Source organism: Vicia villosa, linkage group LG3 (genome assembly GCF_029867415.1).
Source record: "Vicia villosa cultivar HV-30 ecotype Madison, WI linkage group LG3, Vvil1.0, whole genome shotgun sequence".
NCBI classification, from domain to species: domain Eukaryota; kingdom Viridiplantae; phylum Streptophyta; class Magnoliopsida; order Fabales; family Fabaceae; genus Vicia; species Vicia villosa.
This window is the reverse complement of record NC_081182.1, coordinates 48,147,220-48,154,890: the sequence shown is the minus strand read 5'-3', so window position 1 is coordinate 48,154,890 and position 7,671 is coordinate 48,147,220. Positions and strand designations below refer to the sequence as shown.

The 7,671-nt window shown below is 33.0% G+C and overlaps 1 pseudogene; it reads left to right on the top strand.

Moving 5' to 3' along the window:
* The first annotated feature begins 207 nt into the window (after positions 1-207).
* LOC131655647 (uncharacterized) lies at positions 208-3,014 on the top strand (annotated as a pseudogene).
* The last annotated feature ends 4,657 nt before the right edge of the window (positions 3,015-7,671 follow it).

The window sequence follows — 7,671 nt, the reverse complement described above, 5'->3', positions numbered from 1 at the left end:
CATTTTAACACTCAAAATTCTGCTAATTTTCCATTTAACCAAAATCCCAACAATTTTCAAAATCCCAACAATTATCAAAATCCCAACTATTATCAAAATCCAAATCAATTTTCCATCCAACATCCTCAAAACATACCTAATTTTGGTTTTCCACCAAATTTCAACCAGTCATCCTCTGTTCCAAACTTTCAACCATATTATGGATCTATGCCGAGAAATCCATCTCAAACACCCCCGTTTAATGGTTATGTGACAATGGCGAATGCAAATTTTCCAAGTGGTGGTGTACCTGAATTTCCCGAGTTTTCAACACAGCTAACTATTGGTGGCATGATAGTTTCTAATGAAGTCGCTCCAAATTCAGAGGATTCAACTCCTAAGAGCAGGAAAACTCAGCAACCAGCATGGAACACTGAACAAAATTTGGTGCTAATTAGTGGGTGGATTAAATTTGGAACAAGCAGTGTTGTCGGGAGAAACCAGAAAGATGAAACATATTGGGGTAAAATTGCTGAGTATTGTAATGAGCATTGCTCATTCGATCCTCCGCGTGATGGACCTGCATGCCGAAACCGTTTTAATTATATGAACAAAGTGTTGGGTAAATGGATTGGCGCTTATGATGGCGCTAAGCGTATGCAAGGAAGTGGTTGGTCGGAGAATGATGTTTTGGCAAAAGCGCGGGAATTATATGCATGTGGGAAGAATGTTAGATTCACTTTAATGGAAGAATGGCACGCTCTCTGTGATCAACTACGTTATGGTAGTCAAGTAGGAGGAAATATTGGCTTAGGAAGTAGTGGATCTAAGAGATCTCGCGAGAGTGATGCATGTGGCTCAAACACTGTAGAATCCAGTGCTCGTCCTATAGGAAGGGAGGCAGCTAAAAAAAGGGTAAAAAGAAAAGCAAGGAATATGCCTCGGAGGTGGTGGACAAAGAATGGGCTGAATACAAATAATTCAAGACGAAAGAGCTTGAACGATTGGACAACATAGCCTTGATGCAACAGCAGGCTAACAATATAGCCTTGGAAAAGACTAAAACCAAGAAAATGAATATGTATCTAAAGCTAACTTCCGAAGAGCATCTAGATGACCGGAAGAACCAGCTGTTGAAAAAGTTGGAGGCAGAACTATTTGATAATTAATTTCAATGAAGTATTTGTCAGTGTAGTGTTTGCTTTAATTATTGTTGTTTCAATATGCCAGTGTAGTGTTTGCTTTAATTATTGTTGTTTCAATATGCCAGTGTAGTGTTTGCTTTAATTATTGTTGTTTCAATATGTCAGTGTAGTGTTTGCTTTAATTATTGTTGTTTCAATATGCCAGTGTAGTGTTTGCTTTAATTATTGTTGTTTCAATATGTTAGTGTAGTGTTTGCTTTAATTATTGTCGAATCTATTCCTTATCTAATAATTAACTCTATACAATAAATTATTTCGAATCCGTCAGTGGTCCACCACCCAATTCGAATCTATTCCTTATCTGATAATTAACTCTATACAATAAATTATTTCGAATCTGTCAGTGGTCCACCACCCAATTCGAATCTATTCCTTATCTGATAATTAACTCTATACAATAAATTATTTCGAATCCGTCAGTGGTCCACCACCCACATCCATTTATATATAGGGACTCATACATCCATTTATGTACCAATATCCCAAATCCCATCCAATCTACTTCCAATATCACAAAAAAATGGATCCATCACAATATCATTTTGATATCGCAGCCTACAATCAAAATCGTGAAATTGAAGAAAATTACATAGTCAATCGATTTAGAGAGCGTAGAAACAAAATATCGGAAGATAATGCACCTCGTAGTAGAAAATATCTCAATAGAGATCATGCAGCGGCAAACCAAAGACTAATTGACGACTACTTTGCCAATGAGCCTACATATGACGATGCAATGTTTCGTCGTCGGTACCGGATGAAAAGAAATGTTTTCCTTCGAATCGTTGGGGACCTTTCAAATAGTGATAACTACTTCACCCAGCGAGTTGATGCAGCCAATAAAGAAGGTATATCACCCTTAGCAAAATGTACCACAACAATGCGAATGTTAGCATATGGTGTGGCAGCAGATGCGGTCGATGAGTACATCAAAATAGGAGGTACTACAGCATTGGAGTGGTTACGTAGATTCTGTAAAGGAATCATACGCTTGTACGAGCAAGTGTATCTGAGAGCACCAACCCAAGATGACCTGTAAAGAATACTGCATGTTAGTGAAATGCGGGGGTTCCCAGGGATGATTGGGAGTATTGACTGCATGCACTGGGAGTGGAAAAATTGTCCTAAAGCATGGGAAGGACAATTTACTAGAGGGGATAAGGGAACCACCACAGTTATTCTTGAAGCAGTTGCATCTCATGACCTATGGATCTGGCATGCCTTTTTTGGATGTCCGGGAACGTTGAACGATATAAACGTTCTAGACCGGTCACCAGTGTTTGATGACGTGGAACAGGGAAAGGCTCCAAGTGTGAATTTCTTTGTGAATCAACGTCCATATAATATGGCATACTATCTAGCTGATGGTATCTACCCTTCTTATCCAACTTTCGTCAAATCGATTAGACTTCCTCAAAGTGAACCCGATAAATTATTTGCAAAATTTCAGGAGGGATGTCGGAAGGACATCGAACGTGCATTTGGAGTGCTCCAAGCTCGACTTAAAATCATCCGTGAACCAGCTCGCTTGTGGGACATAGCTGATTTGGGTATCATCATGAGGTCATGCATCATATTACATAATATGATTGTTGAGGATGAACGAGATTCATATTCTCAACGTTGGACCGATTTTGAGCAATCTGGGGAAAGTGGATCTAGTGCACCACAACCATACTCGACCGAGGTGTTACCCGCTTTTGCAAATCATGTGCGTGCTAGATCAGAGTTCCGTGATCCAAATGTTCATCAAGAATTGCAAGCCGATCTAGTGAAGCACATATGGACAAAGTTTGGAATGTTCCGTGATTGAATTATTTGTGTGTTGTATTGCATTTTAAATTATTTGTATCGTACTAATTACATTACTTGTGTGTTGTATTGCATTTTAAATTATTTGTAACGTACTAATTACGTTAATTGTGTGTTGTATTTTAAATTAATTTAAGATGATTTGTATCGTATCCAATTATTTAAATAAATTTTGTTTTTATTACAAAAAATTAAAAAATAAATTATTAAGTATTTATTATTTTAATTTAATTTTAATCGATAATTGTAATTTTATGTAATCATAAAAATAATAAAAATAAAAATAAAATTTAAATAAGAATATGAAAATAAAAAGTGGTGGGGTAGGGTGTTGAGTGAAAAACCATTGGAGAGGGTAAAAGTTGAATGGGTGTTGAGTTATTAGGTGGAAGAAAGAGAAAATGATGTGGAGTGTTAGAAGTTGAAAAAATGGGTGTTGAGTGTTGAAACCATTGTAGATGGTCTCATAGATTAAGTGGTTGTTTAGCCAGCAAATTAAAGAACAAGAACTCTAGGTGAGGATGAAGGGAGGTGTCTCCACTGTCCACAAGATTCACGTGATGAGGGAATCCAGTATATTCACCATTATCGGCAGTTCTGCACCTCCCAGCGCGAGATCTCTACCTCCACGTGCACACTGCAACAGTGATGACTTTCTGTCCAATGCATGCTGCAAAGAACGATTTCGCCTGTGTTGCTAATGAATCAGAGTGAATTTCTTGTTTTGTGGCAAGTTGGCAGAGACTAAGTTAATACTTTAAACAGTGAGAAAAACGTTTCACACAAAATATACAGAAGATAAAGATCTCTTTGTTTCGACCTTTTTTTTTTAAAATAACATTTGTTTTTTGATAAAAAAATTTAAATAAATTTCTTTTTTTTATAAAATGTAATATATTTTTTGAGAAAATGTAATATGTTTTTTGAGAAAATGTAATATATTTTTTGATAAAAAATTTAAATAAAAAATTGATTTAAATAGTTATTTTAAATATTTATCATTTTATTATAATTTTTTGGATATTAAAATATTAAAAAACTACTTAAATTTCAAGTTATTTCAAATCATTTTTATAAAAAATAATTTTTGAGATACAATTTTTTTTAAAATTTAGTTTTAACTATGTTTTGACATTCAATAATGTATATTTATATTATAGAATGTCAAAATTAATTTTTTAGTTTATAAAAAATAAATTTATAAAATTTCTTAATTTTTTTATTAATTTTTTTTTTTGTAAAAACTATTTTTGAAAATACAAATTAAAAAATCCACTTTTTCAAAGTTAAAATAAATAGGCCCAAAAAAAGTTAAAATTAAATTTTACTATTAAAGGAAATAATATTAAAAAATTTAAAAATTGAATACATAATTTTTAAAACAAATATTTTTAAATTAAACTATCTTTTTAAGCAAGTGAGGTGAAGAAGGATATGCAACAATATATATTTTTTAAAATTTAAAGTAAAAAAGATTTAATTATATTTTTTTTTCTTTTTGGACAGTCTAATATATAATACATGTTACTATTAAAATTCAACAACCTATTTACAAATAAATGATGCTATCAGTAATTGAATCCTAAACCAAAGATTTCTAACTGAGTATGTGATTTTAATGGTTAATTTAATCTTCCATTAATTTTTTGATTAAAATATATACGGTGTCAATCTAGGTGTCTATCATAAATTTCATTAATTTTTTAAATTTTAATTATTTGATATTTTCAAGTATTTATGTTTTAGAATTCAAAGGTCATGTATTTTCTCTATATATGTTGTCTTGTTGTGATTCAGTGACGAACCACTACGTCTACTATTAATTTTGTATGTAATCTCTCAGTGGTGGATTTAGAGGAAAATTTATGGGGTGCTAAAAAAAATTATGTATTGATAATAATGTGGTAGTTATTAATATTTTTTCAAAAATAAATATAAAATAGATGGAATCAGAAGTCGAACTTGCGACTTTATATAAAAATAAGATTAAATTTACCATTCGATTGTTATAATTTACAAACAACAAATGTTCATGAAAGTTTTCTAAAATGACAAGAAATGAATAAGTGAGTAAATGACGATAAATACTTATGAAATAGTCCCACATAGAAAATGGAGCCCACTTTAAAAGTCTTTATAAAGTGTTATGTCATTAACTCACCAAAGGAGTTAAAGAGGATAAAATGTCAAATGGATAAATGTGGTGGTCCGAATCATTATGCCACTTGACCCATCCAAACACCTCTCTCCAATAGATGACACATTTATTTTTATCCTGGTTCACTATACCAAACAGGTTACAAACAACCACAATGACCACAACCACTGTCTTCTTTTGAGACTTATGACTAACACTAGTCTCTCAAGGAAACAACCACAATAAGCTTATGATCAACCTTGCTGACAACCCCAACAAGTTCATCCGATCCTTATCGTAAACCACAATGACCGCAATCATAGTCTTCTCGAGGCTTCTAATTAACACTTAGTCCCCAAAGAAATCTAATCAAACCAAGTTGATTTTAAGTGTTTATTACAAAGATGCTTCTAATAAGCAGATTACACAATGTTTAAGTACATCAATATAAAAGTGTTGATAAGCAAGATACGAACAAAAGCTCTTTGCTATAATTACAAAACTGTACAAAGAATTTCTCTAATAGAGTTTGTGCAGCGCTTTGGTGTAGTTTTGTAGAATTGATTTGTTGGTTTCAAATTCTTTCAATGGTTTCCTTTATAGAGAAGGATAGATCCGTTGGAGGGTAGAGTAGGAAAGAAAAATACATCTGTAAAGTCCCCAACGGTCATGGTGGGAATGGTAGATAACAAGTACAGGTTGGACTGTTCTTACACCACCCTATAAGAGTAGATGTGTCACAGTTTACGTTAGTACTTTTATGTTCACCATCATATGCAAGTCATTCTTGAACTTCTAAGTCTTCAGAGGCTTCTGACTGTATGTTGATTGAAGCATGTTGTAAATTATCAGAATTTGAGTTTTCAGAACCTAAAATCTTTGAGTTTTCAGAACCTGTTCAGCAGAACCTAGTCTTCATAGTCTTCAGCAGAACATGTAACCGATTACCACTGAACCAATGACAATTTTCTTAAATTTTGTAATACAAAATTCTTTTGAAAACATCCCCAAAACCCTAATTTTCATGAAAAATCATTTCTCAAGTTTCACACTCTGATTTCCAACAACACACAACATCCCAATCATTCACCAAATGCCAAATTCATCCAAACATACAACACAATAGCATCATCACACATCAAATTGTTCAGAACATAGAGAAGGGAAAAATGCAATCAAGTAGAGACTAAAACACTCACCCACATGTTATCATACAATCCCTTGTACAAGAGGAAATATCACTCTTATCTTAGATGATGAATTTGAAGCTTCTCTAATGGAGGTTCTTCTTCTCCTATGCCCTAGCTCTCTTTTTCCTTTATGCTCAATTCCACGTTCTGAGAGTTCTCTCTTCCTATTTCCTTTTTCTTACTTTATTATATTATAATTCCAATCAAAATTTATTTCAACTAAATAAAATAAATGATAATTCCAACTAAATATTTATTTAAATAATATTCTCCTAATACTATTTAAATAAATAAAATAATTCTAATCAACTAATAGTAATTAGCTCTAATTCTACCACCCCCAAATCTCTACATGTTTACTCATACACCCGAAATACTTTAAATTTTACATTTCTAAGGCTACTACCTCACACCCAATGTTTCCTCTAACACATCAAATCATAAACAAACACACGCAATCACGTAATTTATTTATGAAAATCCATCAAATAAATTGGGGTGTTACAACAACCACCAAGGTTCATCCTTTTCCTAGCCTTATTGAGCCCAAAATTTCCATTGTTTTTTGTTGCCTTCGAGAAAATGTAAAGTGAGCATTAAACTGTGTTTGCATTTCTACCAATGTGTTAATGAATTCATTTCTAAGGTCCCTAAACCATGTCATGATGTCGACCTACAAAGCAAAGGATAGACAATTTGAACTTCTATGGACCTCTGTTCTCCTGAAATTCAGGAGGACATTCACAAGTTCCATGTGCTCAATAGAATATGTTGTTTCGTCGTAGGTCCCCATCCTAACTGTTTTTAGAGCTCCTGCAACTGGATATTTGTTGTCTTCAGCTCAAGGCATTTATGCCACATGCCGAAGTTCACTAATAACTTTCAAACTTTAGTCCAATATCCAAGGTAGTGCGTGTAAACACTCTAATACTTAAGTAAGATATCGTCGATAATAGTGAGACTATGATATAGCTGGAATATATATAATAAAAAAATGTCATGAAGTAAAAGTGAATGATAATATTTTATGGCCTTTCATGCACTGCATCATGCCACCTAATATTGTCGAACTCTAAAAAGAAGTCATTACTCATCAATGTTTCGTAGAAGATTCTCAAGTCTTCTGCTAACTTTACATTCATAAGATTTTCAAGGGTTTACTGAATTTAATCTGCACAGTATCCTTCCTTTTGAAAGATTCAAATGCATGAATATGATTGCACCCAAAAAAGTAATCTAAAAATAGCATGCAACCGAATAATTGAATCTACGCTAATTTTGGCAATAGTGGGAACACTACTCTTGTCAAAAAGAAAAGGAACAAGAAATTAACTTATCCAAAAAAAAA